The sequence below is a fragment of the Hemitrygon akajei genome, unplaced genomic scaffold, assembly GCF_048418815.1.
Source record: "Hemitrygon akajei unplaced genomic scaffold, sHemAka1.3 Scf000206, whole genome shotgun sequence".
Taxonomy (NCBI): Eukaryota; Metazoa; Chordata; class Chondrichthyes; order Myliobatiformes; family Dasyatidae; genus Hemitrygon; species Hemitrygon akajei.
In genome coordinates this window covers 1-24,253 of record NW_027332091.1, presented here as the reverse complement: position 1 = coordinate 24,253, position 24,253 = coordinate 1, and positions in this window count along the sequence as shown.

Here is a 24,253-nt window from a genome sequence, read left to right as displayed (position 1 = left end):
TTTTTACCTCCTTGCTACCGGCCTCTTAGGGCACAGAGGGTAGTGGATTTTCTCTTTACTGGAGGCAGACCTGGTAAAATGAAGTGAGCTCTTGTACTGCAGATTGGAGTTCATTCCCCGGCATAAACTCAACAGCTCCCCGATATCGGAAAAGGATAAAGCCCGATGATCTCACATTCGAACTGATCTCTGTTGTAAATGACATCTTCCCTGATGTAAAGTTGGATTGGTCAATGAAAACGCTCCTCAAACAATGCAGGGTTTAAATACAGCTGACACTGTGTTGCTATTCCACGCCAAACTAGATGGACATATGAACATTTAGAATATGGAATATCAAACACTACGACACATTACACGCCCTTCGGCCCACGATGTTGTGTGAAATTTCAATCTACACTAAGATCAACCTGACCCTTCCATCCATCATTTCCCACTGGATTTTCTGTCATCCAGGTGCCTATCTGTGTTGCAAGGACGTGACTGAGGACGAACCCAAGTGCAGGACACAGGCACGGGGATAGGCTCGAGAGGCACTGGCACAGTGGCGAACGTGGAGCAGATGCCCAGAAGAGTCTTTAATCGGAGACAAGGTTCCCGTAGACTATCCAGGGAATGATTCAGAGCTGGGAACTGACAGTCCTAAGGGATCAGGAAACGAGGTTTACACTCACTAGAATTGACCAACGATCTGGCAGCTCATTGCTGTGATGCCAGGGTTCTCATCCTGTGTTCACTGATGGAAACCAGCTGTGCTGTAATTAATGGACTGGGAACAATTGGAATTCAGACGAGGGGATTAAGGCCCAAACAAGGGGATAATAGCAAGATGGGGGATTGCCAGACGAGGCCATGATAGTACGGCCCCCCTCCCCCAAATGGGAGCCTCCAGGCTTGTCCGGATGGTCCCGATGGAAGTCCTGGATGATGGAAGGCTCCAGGATGAAGGAGCAGGGAACCCAGGAATGCTCCTCTGGGCTGTATCCTTCCCAGTTCACCAGATATTGGAGACCCCTGCCCCGACGGCGCACATCCAGTAGCCGCCAGACTACTGGATTGTTGTCGATGATTCAGGCGGGTGAAGGGGTTTTGGTCGGAGAACACAAGAGACTGATGGAAACTGGTTTTAATTGGAAACATGAAAAGTAGAGTGGACGTGCATAGACTTAGGTAGCTTAAGTCATACTACTGTGGGGTTGATGACACTTCCGACTTCGAAAGGTCCCAGGAAGTGAGGGGCGAGTTTCTTAGGCTCGTTTTTGAGAGGAATATCTTTGGATGATAGTCACACCTTCTGCCCAGGTCGATACTCAGGTGCCGGAGTCCGATGGTAATCGGCAATCCTCTGGTTGCGATCGGCTGATTGGATCAGGGCTGTACATGTGTCCTCCGAAACCTTGGGGCACTGATCGATATGGGCCTGAACAGACGGCATCGCAATCTCCTCTTCCTGAATGGGAAACAGCGGGGGTTGGTACCCGAGGGAGCATGCAAAAGGAGATCTTCCGGTGGCAGTACAAACCAGAGAGTGGTGGGTGTGCAACGTAGCTCCGCCTCTAAATCCTGGCTGACCCGTTCCATCTGCCCGTTCGTCTGTGGGTGGAAGCCGGATGAGCGGCTAACAGAGGCACCCAGGGCTTGACAGAAGGCCTTCCATACCTGCGAGACGAATTGAGGACCCCGATCGGAGATGATATCCGCAGGAATTCCACGGAGCTGGAAGACGTGACGGACAAGAAGGTCTGCGGTCTCCTGAGCAGAAAGGAGTTTAGGGAGGGCTACAACGTGCACCATCTTGGAGAATCGGTCTACCACAGTGAGTAGGGTGGTGTTTCTGTGCGAAAGGGGTAGTCCCATGATGAAACCCAGGGCTCTTTGCGACCAAGGACGACTAGGAACAGGAAGGGGATGAAGTAATCCACAGGTGGCTGATGGGAGACTTCTCCATGGGCACAGACGGAACATGCAGAGACATAGGAACGGGTATCCACATCCACGGAAGGCCACCAAAAGCGTCTTTTCAGGAGGGACAGGGTCCGATCACTCCCGGGGTGGCAGGCGTACCGAGACGTGTCCCCCACTGGAGAACCTGAGACCTGACAGAAACGGGCACAAAAAGGCGATTGGCGGGTCCGTTGCCGGGGTCATGATCGTCCCTTTGGGCCTCTTTTACGTTGGACTCGATCTCCCAAGTGAGGGCTGCTTCCACACAGGATGGTGGGAGGATGGTCTCCGGGCTAGAAGTGTTCTCCTTGGAGTTGTACTGGCGGGAGAGCGTGTCCGGCTTCCCGTTCTTGGACCCCGGACGGTAAGTGAGAGAAAACTTTAATCATTCAAAAAATAATGCCCAACAGGCCTGGCGGTAGTTCAAACGTTTGGCAGTCTGAATATAACCCAGGTTTTTAAGATCAGTCCACACAACAAGCGGATGTTACGCCCCCTCCAGTCAGTGCCTCCACTCCTCCAATGCTAGCTTGACCGCCAGTAGTTCCCGATTCCCCACGTTGTAATTCCGTTCGGCGGGGGACAGTCGGCGAGAGAAGAAGGCAAGGGGATGAAGCTTTTCGTCCGGGTTTGATCGTTGGGACAGGACTGCTCCTACCCCGGAGTTGGAGGCACCAACCTTTACAATGAATTGACAGGAGGGGTCCGGTTGGACCAGGATGGGAGCACCCGTGAAACGCCTCTTCAGTTCAGTGAATGCTGAATCGGCCTCGGAGTCCCAAAGAAAAGGTGTTGTTGGCGATATAAGTCGGGTAAGGGGTGCCACCACCCGACTATAATCCCTGATAAATCAGCGATAAAAGTTTGCAAACCCCAAACACCGCTGAGGTTGGTTGTGGATCGTGGGTCTGAGCCATTCTTCCACTGCTCGGATCTTCTCGGGGTCTGTCCTCACCAGCCCGCTCTCAATGATGTAGCCCAGGAAGCTGACCGAAGGGACGTGCAACTCACATTTCTCCGCCTTCACGAGTTCTCCCACAGTCTCTGGAGGACTAGACGGATATGGTGACTGTGTTTCTGGGGGCTGCTAGAAAATGTTAAGATATCATCTAGGTAGACGAATACGAAGCAATTAAAAAAGTCCCTCAGCACATCATTGATTAGGGCTTGAAAAACAGCAAGGGCATTGGTGAGGCAAAACGACATGAACAAGTATTCCAAGTGGCCTAATGGTGTATTAAATGCCGTCTCCCTTCCTCATCCTGACTGGATGGTAGGCGCTACGAAGGTCCAACTTCGCGAAGATGGTATCTCCGTGAGGTGGTTCAAATGCTGAGTTAGTGAGGAGTAGTGGGTACTTATTCTTAACAGTTATACTGTTTATGCCTTGGGAATCAGTACAAGGATGAAGCACTACATCTTTCTTTTCGACAAAGAAGAAACCAGCGCCACCGGGGAGGATGAAGGTCTAATAATGCCCACCGCGAAGGACTCGCTAATGTTCTTCTCCATGGCCTTTCTCTCCGGTCAGGATAAGTTATACTGGTGGGTAACCAGGCCCCGGGGAGAAGGTCGATAGCACAATCATTTGGAGAAGGAAGTCTGGGAATCGGAGCGGGAGTGCGGGGGGAGCCATTTTGATTTTCTCTTCTTCTCATCGGAGTTAAGACAGGCAGGACTGCGCAGGTGTGTGACGTCGGACAGGGAAGCGCGGAAGATTCAAAAGGTCAGAAATCCTAATTCAGGTTTAATTTGGAGAAGGAAGTCTGGGAATCGGAGCGGAAGTGCGGGGGGAGCCATTTTGATTTTCTCTTCTTCTCATCAGGGTTAAGAGAGGCAGGACTGCGCAGGTGTGTGACGTCGGACAGGGAAGCGCGGAAGATTCAAAAGGTCAGAAATCCTAATTCAGGTTTAATTTGGAGAAGGAAGTCTGGGAATCGGAGCGGGAGTGCGGGGGGAGCCATTTTGATTTTCTCTTCTTCTCATCGGAGTTAAGACAGGCAGGACTGCGCAGGTGTGTGACGTCGGACAGGGAAGCGCGGAAGATTCAAAAGGTCAGAAAACCTAATTCAGGTTTAATTTGGAGAAGGAAGTCTGGGAATCGGAGCGGGAGTGCGGGGGGAGCCATTTTGATTTTCTCTTCTTCTCATCAGGGTTAAGAGAGGCGGGACTGCGCAGGTGTGTGACGTTGGACAGTGAAGCGGGGAAGATTTAAAAGGAACACAGCCTTATACAGCGGGCAGTGTTGTTTCGCGGGCAGCGGGGTGAGTCTCCTAGCCTCCCGGACGTCCACATCTGTGCCAGGTGCGCCAAGCTGCAGCTCTTAAGGGACCGTGTTCGGGAACTGGAGCTGCAGCTCGGTGACCTTCGTCTGGTCAGGGAGAGTGAGGAGTTGATAGAGAGGAGTTACTGCCATAGGAGGCAGACAGGTGGGTCACGGTTAGGAGAGGGAAGGGGAAGAGTCAGGTGCTAGAGAATACCACTGTGGCTGCACCCCTTGACAATAAGTACTCATGTTTGAGTACTGTTGGGGGGGGGGGGGGGACAGCCTACCTGGGGGAAGCAACAGTGGCCGTGCCTCCAGCACAGAGTCCGGGCCTGTAGCTCAGAAGGGTAGGGAAAGGAAGAGGAAGGCTGTAGTAATAGGGGACTCTATAGTTAGGGGGTCAGATAGGCGATTCTGTGGACGCAATCAGGAGACCCGGATGGTAGTTTGCCTCCCTGGTGCCGGGGTCCGGGATGTTTCTGATCACGTCCAAGATATCCTGAAGTGGGAGTGTGAGGAGGTATAGGTACCAATGACATAGGTAGGAAAAGGGAAGAGGTCCTCAAAGGAGAATATAGGGAGTCAGGAAGGGAGTTGAGAAGGACTGCAAAGGTAGTAATCTCAGGATTACTGCCAATGCCACGCGATAGTGAGAGTAGGAATGGAATGAGGTGGTGGATAAATGCGTGGCTGAGGGATTGGAGCAGAGGGCAGGGATTCAAACTTCTGGATCATTGGGACCTCTTTTGGGGCAGATGTGACCTGTACAAAAAGGACGGGTTGCACTTGAATCCTATGGGGACCAACATCCTGGCGGGGAGATTTGCAAAGGCTACTGGGGAGGACATTAAACTAGAATGGTTGGGGGGTGGGAATCAAATTGAAGAGACGAGGAGAGAGGAGGTAAGTTCACAAATAGAGAGAGCTAGTAGATAGTGTGTGAGGCAGGATAGGGAGGTGACAGAGAAGGGGAGCGCTCAGACCGAAGGCAAGGGAGAAGGAAGAAAAAGAAAATAAAGTTGTTTACACCGTTAGGGATAAACAGAGAGGAAGAGGTGGAGAGTTTCTTAAATGCATCTCTTTTAATGATAGGAGCATTGTAAGAAAGGTGGATGAGCTTAGAGCATGGATTGATACCTGGAAATACGATGTTGTAGCTATTAGTGAAACATGGTGGCAGGAGGGGTGTGATTGGCAACTAAATATTCCTGGATTTCATGCTTCAGGTATGATAGAATTGGAGGGGGCAAGAGGAGGTGGTGCATTGCTTGTCAGAGAAAATATTACAGCGGTGCTCTGGCAGGATAGATTAGAGGGCTCATCTAGGGAGCTTATTTGGGTGGATTTGAGGAATGGGAAAGGTGTAGTAACATTTATAGGGGTGTATTATAGACCACTTAATGGGGAATGAGAATTGGAGGAGCAAATTTGCAAGGAGATAGCAGATATTTGTAGTAAGCACAAGGTTGTCATTGTGGGAGATTTTAATTTTCCACACATAGACTGGGAAGCCCATTCTGTAAAAGGGCTGGATGGTTTGGAGTTTGTAAAATGTGTGCATGATAGTTTTTTACAGCAATACATAGAGGTACCAAATAAAGAAGGAGCAGTGCAGGATCTCCTGTTAGGGAATGAGATAGGTCAGGTGATGGAGTTACAGAGAAAGGTTGAACAAGATAGGTCTTTATTCTTTGGAGAATAGAAGGTTGAGGGGGGACTTGACAGAGATATTTAAAATTATGGGGGAGATAGACAGAGTTGATGTGGATAGGCTTTCTGCATGGAGAATAGGGGAGATTAAAACAAGAGGACATGAGTTACGAGATAAGGGGCAAAAGTTTAGGGGTAATACGAGGGAGAACTTCTTTCCTCAGAGAGTGGTAGCTGTGTGGAATGAGCTTCCATTAGAAGTTGTACAGGCAGGTTCGATTTTCTCATTTAAAAAGCAAATTGGATGGGTATATGGATAAGAAAGGAATGGAGTGTTATGGGCTGAGTGCAGGTAGGTGGGACTAGGTGAGAGGAAGCTTTCAACACGGACTAGAAAGGCCGAGATGGCCTGTTTCCATTCTGTAACTGTTATATCGTTCTACGGTTATAATGGACAGAGACGGTGAGAGAGGGACAGTTCACAGGATAAATCCCCCCACACCAGCAATGTGTCAGTGTTGGACACTGGGCTGAGTTCACAGGAATATAATGGACAGAGACGGTGAGAGAGGGACAGTTCACAGGATAAAACCCTACACACCAGCAATTCTAAGGGTATAAATCACAGGATAAATCCCCCCACACCGGCAATTCTAAGGGTAGAAAGACCCTAATGGGAGTTATCTACAGGGCCCCAAACAGCAGTCTGGATGTAGGGTGTAAGTTGAATGAAGAGTTAAAATTGGCATGTCGCAAAGGTAATGATACCGTTGTCATGGGGGATTTCAACATGCAGGTAGACTGGGAGAATCAGAATGGTACTGGACCCCAAGAAAGGGAGTTTGTAGACTGCCTCCGAGATGGATTCTTAGAACAGCTTGTACTGTAGCCTACAAGGGAGAAGGCAATTCTAAATTTAGTGTTGTGCAATGAACCGGATTTGATCAGGGACCTGGAGGTAAAGGAACCATTAGGAGGTAGTGACCATAATATGATATGTTTTAACCTACAATTTCAGAAGGAGAAGGGAAAATCAGATGTGTCAGTATTACAGTTGAACAAAGGGAACTATGGATCTATGAGGGAGGAGCTGGCCAAAGTTCAATGGAACAATACCCCAGCAGGGAAGACAGTGGAACAACAAAGGCAGGTATTTCTGGGAATAACGCAGAAGTTGCAGGATTGGTTCATTCCAAAAAGGAAGAAAGATCCTAAAGGGAGTAAAAGGCGGCCATGGCTGACGAGGGAAGTAAAGGGCAGTATAAAAATAAAAGAGAAGTATAACATAGCAAAGATGAGTGGGAAACCAGAGGACTGGGAAGTTTTTAAAGAGCAACAGAAGATAACAAAAAAGGCAATACGCTAAGAAAAAAATGAGGTACGAAGGTAAACTAGCCAAGAATGTAAAGGAGGATAGTAAAAGCTTCTTTAGGTATGTGAATAGCAAAAAAATAGTTAAGACCAAAACTGGACCATTGAAGACAGAAACGGATGAATTTATTATGGGGAACAAGGAAATGGCAGATGTGTTGAACAAGTACTTTGGATCTGTCTTCACTGGGGAAGACAAAAACAATCTCCCAGATGTAATAGTGGTCAAAGGAACTAGGGTAAAGGATGAACTGAAGGAAATTTATATTAGGCAAGAAACGGTGTTGGATAGACTGCTGAGTCTGAAGGCTGATAAGTCCCCGGGACCTGATGGTCTGCATCCCAGGGTACTTAAAGAGGTGGCTCTAGAAATCGTGGACGCATCGGTAATCATTTTCCAATGTTCTATAGATTCAGGAACAGTTCCTGCTGACTGGAGGGTAGCTAATGTTGTCCCACTTTTCAAGAAAGGAGGGAGAGAGAAAACAGGGAATTATAGACTGGTTAGCCTGACGTCAGTGGTGGGAAAGATGCTGGAGTCAATTATAAAAGAGGAAATTCCGACACATTTGGATAGCAGTAGAAGGATCAGTCCGAGTCAGCATGGATTTATGAAGGGAAAATCATGCTTGACTAATCTTCTGGAGTTTTTTTTTGAGGATGTAACTATGAAAATTGTCAAGGGAGAGCCAGTGGATGTAGTGTACCTGGACTTCCAGAAAGCTTTTGATAAAGTCCCACATAGGAGATTAGTGGGCAAAATTAGGGCACATGGTATTGGGGGCAGAGTACTAACATGGATTGAAAATTGGCTGGCTGACCGGAAACAAAAAGTAGCGATTAACGGGTCCCTTTCGGAATGGCAGGCTGTGACCAGTGGGGTACTGCAAGGTTCGGTGCTGGGACCACAGCTGTTTACAATATACATTAATGATTTAGATGAAGAGATTAAAAGTAACATTAGCAAATTTGCTGATGACACAAAGCTGGGTGGCAGTGTGAAATGTCAGGAGGATGTTATGAGAATGCAAGGTGACTTGGACAGGTTGGGTGAGTGGGAAATGTATGGCAGATGCAGTTTAATGTGGATAAATGTCAGGTTATCCACTTTGGTGGCAAGAACAGGAAGGCAGATTACTATCGAAATGGAGTCAAGTTAGGAAAAGGGGAAGTGCAACGAGATCTAGGTGCTCTTGTACATCAGTCAATGAAAGCAAGCATGCAGGTACAACAGGCAGTGAAGAAAGCTAATGGCATGCTGCCCTTCATAACAAGAGGAATTGAGCATAGGAGTAAAGAGGTCCTTCTGCAGCTGTACAGGGCCCTGGTGAGACCCCATCTGGAGTATTGTGGGCAGTTTTGGACTCCATATTTGAGGAAGGACATGCTTGCTATTGAGGGAGTGCAGCGTAGGTTCACAAGGTTAATTCCCGGAATGGCAGGACTATCATATGTTGAAAGATTGGAGCGACCGGGCCTGTATACACTGGAATTTAGAAGGATGAGAGGGGATCTGATTGAGACATATAAGATTATTAATGGATTGGACACGCTGGAGGCAGGAAGCATGTTCCCGCTGATGGGTGAGTCCAGAACTAGAGGCCACAGTTTAAGAATAAGGGGTAGGCCATTTAGAACAGAGATGCGGAAAAACTTTTTCAACCAGAGAGTGGTGGATATGTGGAATGCTTTGCCCCAGAAGGCAGTGGAGGCAAAGTCTCTGGATGCATTCAAGAGAGAGTTAGATAGAGCTCTTATAGACAGCGGGGTGAAGGGATATGGGGAGAGGGCAGGAACGGGGTACTGATTGTGTATGATCAGCCATGATCACAGTGAATGGCGGTGCTGGCTAGAAGGGCCGAATGGCCTACTCCTTCACCTATTGTCTATCAATGCATCAGTGTTGGACACTGGGCAGAGTTTACAGGAATATAATGGACAGAGAGGGTGAGAGAGGGACAGTTCACAGGATAAATCCCCCCACACCAGCAATGTGTCAGTGTTGGACACTGGGCTGAGTTCACAGGAATATAATGGACAGAGAGGGTGAGAGAGGGACAGTTCACAGGATAAATCCCCCCACACCAGCAATGTGTCAGTGTTGGACACTGGGCTGAGTTCACAGGAATATAATGGACAGAGAGGGTGAGAGAGGGACAGTTCACAGGATAAATACCCCACACCCGCAATGTGTCAGTGTTGGACACTGGGCTGAGTTCACAGGAATATAATGGATAGAGAGGGTGAGAGAGGGACAGTTCACAGGATAAATCCCCCCACACCAGCAATGTGTCAGTGTTGGACACTAGGCTGAGTTCACAGGAATATAATGGACAGAGAGGGTGAGAGAGGGACAGTTCACAGGATAAAACCCCCACACCAGCAATGTGTCAGTGTTGGACACTGGGCTGAGTTTACAGGAATATAATGGACAGGGAGGGTGAGAGAGGGACAGTTCACAGGATAAATCCCCCCACACCAGCAATGTGTCAGTGTTGGACACTAGGCTGACTTCACAGGAATATAATGGACAGAGAGGGTGAGAGAGGGACAGTTCACAGGATAAATCCCCCCACACCAGCAATGTGTCAGTGTTGGACACTGGGCTGAGTTCACAGGAATATAATGGACAGAGAGGGTGAGAGAGGGACAGTTCACAGGATAAATCCCCCCACACCAGCAATGTGTAAGTGTTGGACACTGGGCTGAGTTTGCAGGAATATAATGGACAGAGAGGGTGAGAGAGGGACAGTTCACAGGATAAAACCCCCACACCAGCAATGTGTCAGTGTTGGACACTGGGCTGAGTTCACAGGAATATAATGGACAGAGAGGGTGAGAGAGGGACATTTCACAGGATAAATCCCCCCACACCAGCAATGTGTAAGTGTTGGACACTGGGCTGAGTTTGCAGAAATATAATGGACAGAGAGGGTGAGAGAGGGACAGTTCACAGGATAAATCCCCCCACACCAGCAATGTGTCAGTGTAGGACACTGCGCTGAGTTCACAGAAATATAATGGACAGAGAGGGTGAGAGAGGGACAGTTCACAGGATAAATCCCCCCACACCAGCAATGTGTCAGTGTTGGACACTGGGCTGAGTTTACAGGAATATAATGGACAGAGAGGGTGAGAGAGGGACAGTTCACAGGATAAACCCCCCCTCACACACCAGCAGTGTGTCAGTGTTGGACACTGGGCTGAGTTTACAGGAATATAATGGTCAGAGAGGGTGAGAGAGGGACAGTTCACAGGATAAATCCCCCCACACCAGCAATGTGTCAGTATTGGACACTGGGCTGAGTTCACAGGAATATAATGGACAGAGAGGGTGAGAGAGGGACAGTTCACAGGATAAATACCCCCACACCAGCAATGTGTCAGTGTTGGACACTGGGCTGAGTTCACAGGAATATAATGGACAGAGAGGGTGAGAGAGCGACAGTTCACAGGATAAATCCCCCCACACCAGCAATGTGTCAGTGTTGGACACTGGGCTGAGTTTACAGGAATATAATGAACAGAGAGGGTGAGAGAGAGAGAGTGCACAGGATAAATCCCCCCACACCAGCAATCTGTCAGTGTTGGACGCTGGGCTGATTTCACAGGAATATAATGGACAGAGAGGGTGAGAGAGGGACAGTTCACAGGATAAACCCCCCCCCCACACCAGCAATGTGTCAGTGTTGGACACTGGGCTGAGTTTACAGGAATATAATGGACAGAGAAGGTGAGAGAGGGACAGTTCACAGGATAAACCCACTCACACCAGCAGTGTGTCAGTGTTGGACACTGGGCTGAGTTCACAGGAATATAATGGACAGAGAGGGTGGGAGAGGGACAGTTCACAGGATAAACCCACCCCCCCCCACACACCAGCAGTGTGTCAGTGTTGGACACTGGGCTGAGTTTACAGGAATATAGTGGACAGAGAGGGTGAGAGAGGGACAGTTCACAGGATAAATCCCCCCACACCAGCAATGTGTCAGTGTTGGACACTGGGCTGAGTTCACAGGAATATAATGGACAGAGAGGGTGAGAGAGAGACAGTTCACAGGATAAATCCCCCCACACCAGCAATGTGTCAGTGTTGGACACTGGGCTGAGTTCACAGGAATATAATGCACAGAGAAGGTGAGAGAGGGACAGTTCACAGGATAAACCCCCCCACACCAACAGTGTGTCAGTGTTGGACACTGGGATGAGTTAACAGGAATATAATAGACAGAGAGGGTGAGAGAAGGACAGTTCACAGGATAAATCCCCCACACCAGCAATGTGTAAGTGTTGGACACTGGGCTGAGTTTACAGGAATATAATGGACAGAGGGTGAGAGAGTGACAGTTCACAGGATAAATCCCCCCACACCAGCAATGTGTAAGTGTTGGACACTGGGCTGAGTTTGCAGGAATATAATGGACAGAGAGGGTGAGAGAGGGACAGTTCACAGGATAAATCCCCCCACACCAGCAATGTGTAAGTGTTGGACACTGGGCTGAGTTTGCAGGAATATAATGGACAGAGAGGGTGAGAGAGGGACAGTTCACAGGATAAATCCCCCCACACCAGCAATGTGTCAGTGTTGGAGACTGGCTGAGTTCACAGGAATATAATGAACAGAGAGGGTGAGAGAGAGAGAGTGCACAGGATAAATCCCCCCACACCAGCAATCTGTAAGTGTTGGACACTGGGCTGATTTCACAGGAATATAATGGACAGAGAGGGTGAGAGAGGGAGAGTTCACAGGATAAATCCCCACACACCAGCAATGTGTCAGTGTTGGACACTGGGCTGAGTTCACAGGAATATAATGGACAGAGAGGGTGAGAGAGGGACAGTTCACAGGATAAACCCCCCCCCCGCCCCCCCTCACACCAGCAATGTGTCAGTGTTGGACACTGGGCTGAGTTTACAGGAATATAATGGACAGAGAAGGTGAGAGAGGGACAGTTCACAGGATAAACCCACCCACACCAGCAGTGTGTCAGTGTTGGACACTGGGCTGAGTTTACAGGAATAGAATGGTCAGAGAGGGTGAGAGAGGGACAGTTCACAGGATAAATCCCCCCACACCAGCAGTGTGTCAGTGTTGGACACTGGGCTGAGTTCACAGGAATATAATGGACAGAGAGGGTGAGAGAGGGACAGTTCACAGGATAAACCCACCCCCCCACACCAGCAGTGTGTCAGTGTTGGACACTGGGCTGAGTTTACACGGATATAGTGGACAGAGAGGGTGAGAGAGGGACAGTTCACAGGATAAATCCCCCCACACCAGCAATGTGTCAGTGTTGGACACTGGGCTGAGTTCCCAGGAATATTATGGACAGAGAGGGTGAGAGAGGGACAGTTCACAGGATAAACCCCCCCGCTCCCCCACACCAGCAGTTTGTCAGTGTTGGAAACTGGGCTGAGTTCACAGGAATATAATGGACAGAGAGGGTGAGAGAGGGACAGTTCACAGGATAAACCCCCCCACACCAACAGTGTGTCAGTGTTGGACACTGGGATGAGTTTACAGGAATATAATAGACAGAGAGGGTGAGAGAAGGACAGTTCACAGGATAAATCCCCCACACCAGCAATGTGTAAGTGTTGGACACTGGGCTGAGTTTACAGGAATATAATGGACAGAGGGTGAGAGAGGGACAGTTCACAGTATAAACCCCCCCCCCCCAACACACACCAGCAGTGTGTAAGTGTTGGACACTGGGCTGAGTTTACAGGAATATAATGGTCAGAGAGGGTGAGAGAGGGACAGTTCACAGGATAAATACCCCCACACCAGCAATGTGTCAGTGTTGGACACTGGGCTGAGTTCACAGGAATATAATGAACAGAGAGGGTGAGAGAGCGACAGTTCACAGGATAAATCCCCCCACACCAGCAATGTTTCAGTGTTGGACACTGGGCTGAGTTTACAGGAATATAATGAACAGAGAGGGTGAGAGAGAGAGAGTTCACAGGATAAATCCCCCCACACAAGCAATCTGTCAGTGTTGGACACTGGGCTGATTTCACAGGAATATAATGGACAGAGAGGGTGAGAGAGGGAGAGTTCACAGGATAAATCCCCACACACCAGCAATGTGTCAGTGTTGGACACTGGACTGAGTTCACAGGAATATAATGGACAGAGAGGGTGAGAGAGGGACAGTTCAGGGGATAAATCCCCCCACACCAGCAATGTGTCAGTGTCGGACACTGGGCTGAGTTCACAGAAATATAATGGACAGAGAGGGTGAGAGAGGGACAGTTCACAGGATAAATCCCCCCACACCAGCAATGTGTCAGTGTTGGACACTGGGCTGAGTTTACAGGAATATAATGGACAGAGAGGGTGAGAGAGGGACAGTTCACAGGATAAATCCCCCCACACCAGCAATGTGTCAGTGTTGGACATTGGGCTGAGTTTACAGGAATATAATGGACAGAGAGGGTGAGAGAGGGATAGTTCACAGGATAAACCCCCCCCCACACACCAGCAGTGTGTCAGTGTTGGACACTGGGCTGAGTTTACAGGTATATAATCGTCAGAGAGGGTGAGAGAGGGACAGTTCACAGGATAAATCCCCCCACACCAGCAATGTGTCAGTGTTGGACACTGGGCTGAGTTCACAGGAATATAATGGACAGAGAGCGTGAGAGAGGGACAGTTCACAGGATAAATACCCCCACACCAGCAATGTGTCAGTGTTGGACACTGGGCTGAGTTCACAGGAATATAATGGACAGAGAGGGTGAGAGAGCGACAGTTCACAGGATAAATCCCCCCACACCAGCAATGTGTCAGTGTTGGACACTGGGCTGAGTTTACAGGAATATAATGAACAGAGAGGGTGAGAGAGAGACAGTTCACAGGATAAATCCCCCCACACCAGCAATCTGTCAGTGTTGGACACTGGGCTGATTTCACAGGAATATAATGGACAGAGAGGGTGAGAGAGGGAGAGTTCACAGGATAAATCCCCACACACCAGCAATGTGTCAGTGTTGGACACTGGGCTGAGTTCACAGGAATATAATGGACAGAGAGGGTGAGAGAGGGACAGTTCACAGGATAAACCCCCCCCCCCACACCAGCAATGTGTCAGTGTTGGACACTGGGCTGAGTTTACAGGAATATAATGGACAGAGAGGGCGAGAGAGGGACAGTTCACAGGATAAATCCCCCCACAACAGCAATGTGTCAGTGTTGGACACTGGGCTGAGTTCACAGGAATATAATGGACAGAGAGGGTGAGAGAGGGACAGTTCACAGGATAAATCCCCCACACCAGCAATGTGTCAGTGTTGGACACTGGGCTGAGTTTACAGGAATATAATGGACAGAGAGGGTGAGAGAGAGAGAGTGCACAGGATAAATCCCCCCACACCAGCAATCTGTCAGTGTTGGACACTGGGCTGATTTCACAGGAATATAATGGACAGAGAGGGTGAGAGAGGGAGAGTTCACAGGATAAATCCCCCCACACCAGCAATCTGTCAGTGTTGGACACTGGGCTGAGTTCACAGGAATATAATGGACAGAGAGGGTGAGAGAGGGACAGTTCACAGGATAAACCCACCCCCCCCCCACACCAGCAGTGTGTCAGTGTTGGACACTGGGATGAGTTTACAGGAATATAATAGACAGAGAGGGTGAGAGAAGGACAGTTCACAGGATAAATCCCCCACACCAGCAATGTGTAAGTGTTGGAGACTGGGCTGAGTTTACAGGAATATAATGGACAGAGGGTGAGAGAGGGACAGTTCACAGGATAAATCCCCCCACACCAGCAATGTGTAAGTGTTGGACACAGGGCTGAGTTTGCAGGAATATAATGGACAGAGAGGGTGAGAGAGGGACAGTTCACAGGATAAATCCCCCCACACCAGCAATGTGTAAGTGTTGGAAACTGGGCTGAGTTTGCAGGAATATAATGGACAGAGAGGGTGAGAGAGGGACAGTTCACAGGATAAATCACCCCACACCAGCAATGTGTCAGTGTTGGAGACTGGGCTGAGTTCACAGGAATATAATGGACAGAGAGGGTGAGAGAGGGACAGTTCACAGGATAAATCCCCCCACACCAGCAATGTGTCAGTGTTGGACACTGGGCTGAGTTTACAGGAATATAATGAACAGAGAGGGTGAGAGAGAGAGAGTGCACAGAATAAATCCCCCCACACCAGCAATCTGTCAGTGTTGGACACTGGGCTGATTTCACAGGAATATAATGGACAGAGAGGGTGAGAGAGGGAGAGTTCACAGGATAAATCCCCACACACCAGCAATGTGTCAGTGTTGGACACTGGGCTGAGTTCACAGGAATATAATGGACAGAGAGGGTGAGAGAGGGACAGTTCACAGGATAAACCCCCCCCCGCCCCCCCCCCACACACCAGCAATGTGTCAGTGTTGGACACTGGGCTGAGTTTACAGGAATATAATGGACAGAGAAGGTGAGAGAGGGACAGTTCACAGGATAAATGCCCCCACACCAGCAATGTGTCAGTGTTGGACACTGGGCTGTGTTCACAGGGATATAATGGACAGAGAGGGTGAGAGAGGGACAGTTCACAGGATAAATCCCCCCACACCAGCAATGTGTCAGTGTTGGACATTGGGCTGAGTTTACAGGAATATAATGGACAGAGAGGGTGAGAGAGGGATAGTTCACAGGATAAAACCCCCCCCCCACACACCAGCAGTGCGTCAGTGTTGGACACTGGGCTGAGTTTACAGGAATATAATGGTCAGAGAGGGTGAGAGAGGGACAGTTCACAGGATAAATCCCCCCACACCAGCAATGTGTCAGTGTTGGACACTGGGCTGAGTTCACAGGAATATAATGGACAGAGAGGATGAGAGAGGGACAGTTCACAGGATAAATACACCCACACCAGCAATGTGTCAGTGTTGGACACTGGGCTGAGTTCACAGGAATATAATGGACAGAGAGGGTGAGAGAGCGACAGTTCACAGGATAAATCCCCCCACACCAGCAATGTGTCAGTGTTGGACACTGGGCTGAGTTTACAGGAATATAATGAACAGAGAGGGTGAGAGTGAGACAGTTCACAGGATAAATCCCCCCACACCAGCAATCTGTCAGTGTTGGACACTGGGCTGATTTCACAGGAATATAATGGACAGAGAGGGTGAGAGAGGGAGAGTTCACAGGATAAATACCCACACACCAGCAATGTGTCAGTGTTGGACACTGGACTGAGTTCACAGGAATATAATGGACAGAGAGGGTGAGAGAGTGACAGTTCACAGGATAAATCCCCCCACACCAGCAATGTGTCAGTGTCGGACACTGGGCTGAGTTCACAGGAATATAATGGACAGAGAGGGTGAGAGAGGGACAGTTCACAGGATAACCCCCCCCCCCCACACCAGCAATGTGTCAGTGTTGGACACTGGGCTGAGTTTACAGGAATATAATGGACAGAGAGGGCGAGAGAGGGACAGTTCACAGGATAAATCCCCCCACAACAGCAATGTGTCAGTGTTGGACACTGGGCTGAGTTCACAGGAATATAATGGACAGAGAGGGTGAGAGAGAGAGAGTGCACAGGATAAATCCCCCCACACCAGCAATCTGTCAGTGTTGGACACGGGGCTGATTTCACAGGAATATAATGGACAGAGAGGGTGAGAGAGGGAGAGTTCACAGGATAAATCCACCCACACCAGCAATCTGTCAGTGTTGGACACTGGGCTGAGTTCACAGGAATATAATGGACAGAGAGGGTGAGAGAGGGACAGTTCACAGGATAAACCCCCCCCCCACACCAGCAATGTGTCAGTGTTGGACACTGGGCTGAGTTCACAGGAATATAATGCACAGAGAAGGTGAGAGAGGGACAGTTCACAGGATAAACCCCCCCCCCCACAACAACAGTGTGTCAGTGTTGGACACTGGGATGAGTTTACAGGAATATAATAGACAGAGAGGGTGAGAGAAGGACAGTTCACAGGATAAATCCCCCACACCAGCAATGTGTAAGTGTTGGACACTGGGCTGAGTTTACAGGAATATAATGGACAGAGGGTGAGAGAGGGACAGTTCACAGGATAAATCCCCCCACACCAGCAATGTGTAAGTGTTGGACACTGGGCTGAGTTTGCAGGAATATAATGGACAGAGAGGGTGAGAGAGGGACAGTTCACAGGATAAATCCCCCCACACCAGCAATGTGTCAGTGTTGGAGAATGGGCTGAGTTCACAGGAATATAATGGACAGAGAGGGTGAGAGAGGGGCAGTTCACAGGATAAATCCCCCCACACCAGCAATGTGTCAGTGTTGGACACTGGGCTGAGTTTACAGGAATATAATGGACAGAGAGGGTGAGAGAGGGACAGTTCACAGGATAAACCCCCCACCCCCCAACACACACCAGCAGTTTGTCAGAGTTGGACACTGGGCTGAGTTTACAGGAATATAATGGTCAGAGAGGGTGAGAGAGGGACAGTTCACAGGATAAATAACCCCACACCTGCAATGTGTCAGTGTTGGACACTGGGCTGAGTTCACAGGAATATAATGGACAGAGAGGGTGAGAGAGCGACAGTTCACAGGATAAATCCCCCCACACCAGCAATGTTTCAGTGTTGGACACTGGGCTGAGTTTACAGGAATATAATGAACAGAGAGTGCACAGGATAAATCCCCCCACACCAGCAATGTGTCAGTGTTGGACACTGGGCTGAGTTTACAGGAATATAATGGACAGAGAGGGTGAGAGAGGGACAGTTCACAGGATAAATCCCCCCACACCAGCAATGTGTCAGAGTTGGACACTGGGCTGATTTCACAGGAATATAATGGACAGAGAGCGTGAGAGAGGGACAGTTCACAGGATAAATACCCCCACACCAGCAATGTGTCAGTGTTGGACACTGGGCTGAGTTCACAGGAATATAATGGACAGAGAGGGTGAGAGAGCGACAGTTCACAGGATAAATCCCCCCACACCAGCAATGTGTCAGTGTTGGACACTGGGCTGAGTTTACAGGAATATAATGAACAGAGAGGGTGAGAGAGAGACAGTTCACAGGATAAATCCCCCCACACCAGCAATCTGTCAGTGTTGGACACTGGGCTGATTTCACAGGAATATAATGGACAGAGAGGGTGAGAGAGGGAGAGTTCACAGGATAAATCCCCACACACCAGCAATGTGTCAGTGTTGGACACTGGGCTGAGTTCACAGGAATATAATGGACAGAGAGGGTGAGAGAGGGACAGTTCACAGGATAAACCCCCCCCCCACACCAGCAATGTGTCAGTGTTGGACACTGGGCTGAGTTTACAGGAATATAATGGACAGAGAGGGCGAGAGAGGGACAGTTCACAGGATAAATCCCCCCACAACAGCAATGTGTCAGTGTTGGACACTGGGCTGAGTTCACAGGAATATAATGGACAGAGAGGGTGAGAGAGGGACAGTTCACAGGATAAATCCCCCACACCAGCAATGTGTCAGTGTTGGACACTGGGCTGAGTTTACAGGAATATAATGGACAGAGAGGGTGAGAGAGAGAGAGTGCACAGGATAAATCCCCCCACACCAGCAATCTGTCAGTGTTGGACACTGGGCTGATTTCACAGGAATATAATGGACAGAGAGGGTGAGAGAGGGAGAGTTCACAGGATAAATCCCCCCACACCAGCAATCTGTCAGTGTTGGACACTGGGCTGAGTTCACAGGAATATAATGGACAGAGAGGGTGAGAGAGGGACAGTTCACAGGATAAACCCACCCCCCCCCCCACACCAGCAGTGTGTCAGTGTTGGACACTGGGATGAGTTTACAGGAATATAATAGACAGAGAGGGTGAGAGAAGGACAGTTCACAGGATAAATCCCCCACACCAGCAATGTGTAAGTGTTGGAGACTGGGCTGAGTTTACAGGAATATAATGGACAGAGGGTGAGAGAGGGACAGTTCACAGGATAAATCCCCCCACACCAGCAATGTGTAAGTGTTGGACACAGGGCTGAGTTTGCAGGAATATAATGGACAGAGAGGGTGAGAGAGGGACAGTTCACAGGATAAATCCCCCCACACCAGCAATGTGTAAGTGTTGGAAACTGGGCTGAGTTTGCAGGAATATAATGGACAGAGAGGGTGAGAGAGGGACAGTTCACAGGATAAATCCCCCCACCCAGCAATGTGTCAGTGTTGGAGACTGGGCTGAGTTCACAGGAATATAATGGACAGAGAGGGTGAGAGAGGGACAGTTCACAGGATAAATCCCCCCACACCAGCAATGTGTCAGTGTTGGACACTGGGCTGAGTTTACAGGAATATAATGAACAGAGAGGGTGAGAGAGAGAGAGTGCACAGAATAAATCCCCCCACACCAGCAATCCTGTCAGTGTTGGACACTGGGCTGATTTCACAGAATATAATGGACAGAGAGGGTGAGAGAGGGAGAGTTCACAGGATAAATCCCCACACACCAGCAATGTGTCAGTGTTGGACACTGGGCTGAGTTCACAGGAATATAAAGGACAGAGAGGGTGAGAGAGGGACAGTTCACAGGATAAACCCCCCCCCCGGCCCCCCCCCCACACACAGCAATGTGTCAGTGTTGGACACTGGGCCTGAGTTTACAGGATATAATGGACAGAGAAGGTGAGAGAGGGACAGTTCACAGGATAAATGCCCCCACACCAGCAATGTGTCAGTGTTGGACACTGGGCTGTGTTCACAGGGATATAATGGACAGAGAGGGTGAGAGAGGGACAGTTCACAGGATAAATCCCCCCACACCAGCAATGTGTCAGTGTTGGACATTGGGCTGAGTTTACAGGAATATAATGGACAGAGAGGGTGAGAGAGGGATAGTTCACAGATAAAACCCCCCCCCCCCACACACCAGCAGTGCGTCAGTGTTGGACACTGGGCTGAGTTTACAGGAATATAATGGTCAGAGAGGGTGAGAGAGGGACAGATCACAGGATAAATAACCCCACACCTGCAATGTGTCAGTGTTGGACACTGGGCTGAGTTCACAGGAATATAATGGACAGAGAGGGTGAGAGAGCGACAGTTCACAGGATAAATCCCCCCACACCAGCAATGTTTCAGTGTTGGACACTGGCTGAGTTTACAGGAATATAATGAACAGAGAGTGCACAGGATAAATCCCCCCCACACCAGCAATGTGTCAGTGTTGGACACTGGGCTGAGTTTACAGGAATATAATGGACAGAGAGGGTGAGATGAGGGAGGGACAGTTCAACAGGATAAATCCCCCCACACCAGCAATGTGTCAGAGTTGGACACTGGGCTGATTCACAGGAAATAATGGACAGAGAGCGTGAGAGAGGGACAGTTCACAGGATAAATACCCCACACCAGCAATGTGTCAGTGTTGGACACTGGGCTGAGTTCACAGGAATATAATGGACAGAGAGGGGTGAGAGAGCGACAGTTCACAGGATAAATCCCCCCACACCAGCAATGTGTCAGTGTTGGACACTGGGCTGAGTTTACAGGAATATAATGAACAGAGAGGGTGAGAGAGAGACAGTTCACAGGATAAATCCCCCCACACCAGCAATCTGTCAGTGTTGGACACTGGGCTGATTTCACAGGAATATAATGGACAGAGAGGGTGAGAGAGGGAGAGTTCACAGGATAAATCCCCACACACCAGCAATGTGTCAGTGTTGGACACTGGGCTGAGTTCACAGGAATATAATGGACAGAGAGGGTGAGAGAGGGACAGTTCACAGGATAAACCCCCCCCCCCCACACCAGCAATGTGTCAGTGTTGGACACTGGGCTGAGTTTACAGGAATATAATGGACAGAGAGGGCGAGAGAGGGACAGTTCACAGGATAAATCCCCCCACAACAGCAATGTGTCAGTGTTGGACACTGGGCTGAGTTCACAGGAATATAATGGACAGAGAGGGTGAGAGAGGGACAGTTCACAGGATAAATCCCCCACACCAGCAATGTGTCAGTGTTGGACACTGGGCTGAGTTTACAGGAATATAATGGACAGAGAGGGTGAGAGAGAGAGAAGTGCACAGGATAAATCCCCCCACACCAGCAATCTGTCAGTGTTGGACACTGGGTTGATTTCACAGGAATATAATGGACAGAGAGGGTGAGAGAGGGAGAGTTCACAGGATAAATCCCCCCACACCAGCAATCTGTCAGTGTTGGACACTGGGCTGAGTTCACAGGAATATAATGGACCAGAGAGGGTGAGAGAGGGACAGTTCACAGGTTTAAACCCACCCCCCCCCCCCACACCAGCAGTGTGTCAGTGTTGGACACTGGGATGAGTTTACAGGAATATAATAGACAGAGAGGGTGAGAGAAGGACAGTTCACAGGATAAATCCCCCACACCAGCAATGTGTAAGTGTTGGAGACTGGGCTGAGTTTACAGGAATATAATGGACAGAGGGTGAGAGAGGGACAGTTCACAGGATAAATCCCCCCACACCAGCAATGTGTAAGTGTTGGACACAGGGCTGAGTTTGCAGATATAATGGACAGAGAGGGTGAGAGAGGGACAGTTCACAGGAAAAATCCCCCCACACCAGCAATGTGTAAGTGTTGGAAACTGGGCTGAGTTTGCAGGAATATAATGGACAGAGAGGGTGAGAGAGGGACAGTTCACAGGATAAATCCCCCCACACCAGCAATGTGTCAGTGTTGGAGGACTGGGCTGAGTTCACAGGAATATAATGGACAGAGAGGGTGAGAGAGGGACAGTTCACCGGATAAATCCCCCCACACCAGCAATGTGTCAGTGTTGGACACTGGGCTGAGTTTACAGGAATATAATGACAGAGAGGGGAGAAGAGAGAGAGTGCACAGAATAAATCCCCCCACACCAGCAATCTGTCAGTGTTGGACACTGGGCTGATTTCACAGGAATATAATGGACAGAGAGGGTGAGAGAGGGAGAGTTCACAGGATAAATCCCCACACACCAGCAATGTGTCAGTGTTGGACACTGGGCTGAGTTCACAGGAATATAATGGACAGAGAGGGTGAGAGAGGGACAGTTCACAGGATAAACCCCCCCCCGCCCGCCCCCCCCACACACCAGCAATGTGTCAGTGTTGGACACTGGGCTGAGTTTACAGGAATATAATGGACAGAGAAGGTGAGAGAGGGACAGTTCACAGGATAAATGCCCCCACACCAGCAATGTGTCAGTGTTGGACACTGGGCTGTGTTCACAGGGATATAATGGACAGAGAGGGTGAGAGAGGGACAGTTCACAGGATAAATCCCCCCACACCAGCAATGTGTCAGTGTTGGACATTGGGCTGAGTTTACAGGAATATAATGGACAGAGAGGGTGAGAGAGGGATAGTTCACAGGATAACCCCCCCCCCCCCACACACCAGCAGTGCTGTCAGTGTTGGACACTGGGCTGAGTTTACAGGAATATAATGGTCAGAGAGGGTGAGAGAGGGACAGTTCACAGGATAAATCCCCCCACACCAGCAATGTGTCAGTGTTGGACACTGGGCTGAGTTCACAGGAATATAATGACAGAGAGGGTGAGAGAGGGACAGTCACAGGATAAATACACCCACACCAGCAATGTGTCAGTGTTGGACACTGGGCTGAGTTCACAGGAATATAATGGACAGAGAGGGTGAGAGAGCGACAGTTCACAGGATAAATCCCCCCACACCAGCAATGTGTCAGTGTTGGACACTGGGCTGAGTTTACAGGAATATAATGAACAGAGAGGGTGAGAGTGAGACAGTTCACAGGATAAATCCCCCCACACCAGCAATCTGTCAGTGTTGGACACTGGGCTGATTTCACAGGAATATAATGGACAGAGAGGGTGAGAGAGGGAGAGTTCACAGGATAAATCCCCACACACCAGCAATGTGTCAGTGTTGGACACTGGACTGAGTTCACAGGAATATAATGGACAGAGAGGGTGAGAGAGTGACAGTTCACAGGATAAATCCCCCCACACCAGCAATGTGTCAGTGTTGGACACTGGGCTGAGTTCACAGGAATATAATGGGACAGAGAGGGTGAGAGAGGGACAGTTCACCAGGATAACCCCCCCCCCCACACCAGCAATGTGTCAGTGTTGGACACTGGGCTGAGTTTACAGGAATATAATGGACAGAGAGGGCGAGAGAGGGACAGTTCACAGGATAATCCCCCCACAACAGCAATGTGTCAGTGTTGGACACTGGGCTGAGTTCACAGGAATATAATGGACAGAGAGGGTGAGAGAGGGACAGTTCACAGGATAAACCCCCCCCCACACCAGCAATGTGTCAGTGTTGGACACTGGGCTGAGTTCACAGGAATATAATGCACAGAGAAGGTGGAGAGAGGGACAGTTCACAGATAAACCCCCCCCCCCACAACAACAGTGTGTCAGTGTTGGACACTGGGATGAGTTTACAGGAATATAATAGACAGAGAGGGTGAGAGAGGGACAGTTCACAGGATAAATCCCCACACCAGCAATGTGTAAGTGTTGGACACTGGGCTGAGTTTACAGGAATATAATGGACAGAGGGTGAGAGGAGGGACAGTTCCAGGATAAATCCCCCCACACCAGCAATGTGTAAGTGTTGGACACTGGGCTGAGTTTGCAGGAATATAATGGACAGAGAGGGTGAGAGAGGGACAGTTCACAGGATAAATCCCCCCACACCAGCAATGTGTCAGTGTTGGAGAATGGGGCTGAGTTCACAGGAATATAATGGACAGAGAGGGTGAGAGAGGGGCAGTTCACAGGATAAATCCCCCCACACCAGCAATGTGTCAGTGTTGGACACTGGGCTGAGTTTACAGGAATATAATGGACAGAGAGGGTGAGATGAGGGACAGTTCACAGGATAAAACCCCCACCCCCCAACACACACCAGCAGTTTGTCAGAGTTGGACACTGGGCTGAGTTTACAGGAATATAATGGTCAGAGAGGGTGAGAGAGGGACAGTTCACAGGATAAATAACCCCACACCTGCTATGTGTCAGTGTTGGACACTGGGCTGAGTTCACAGG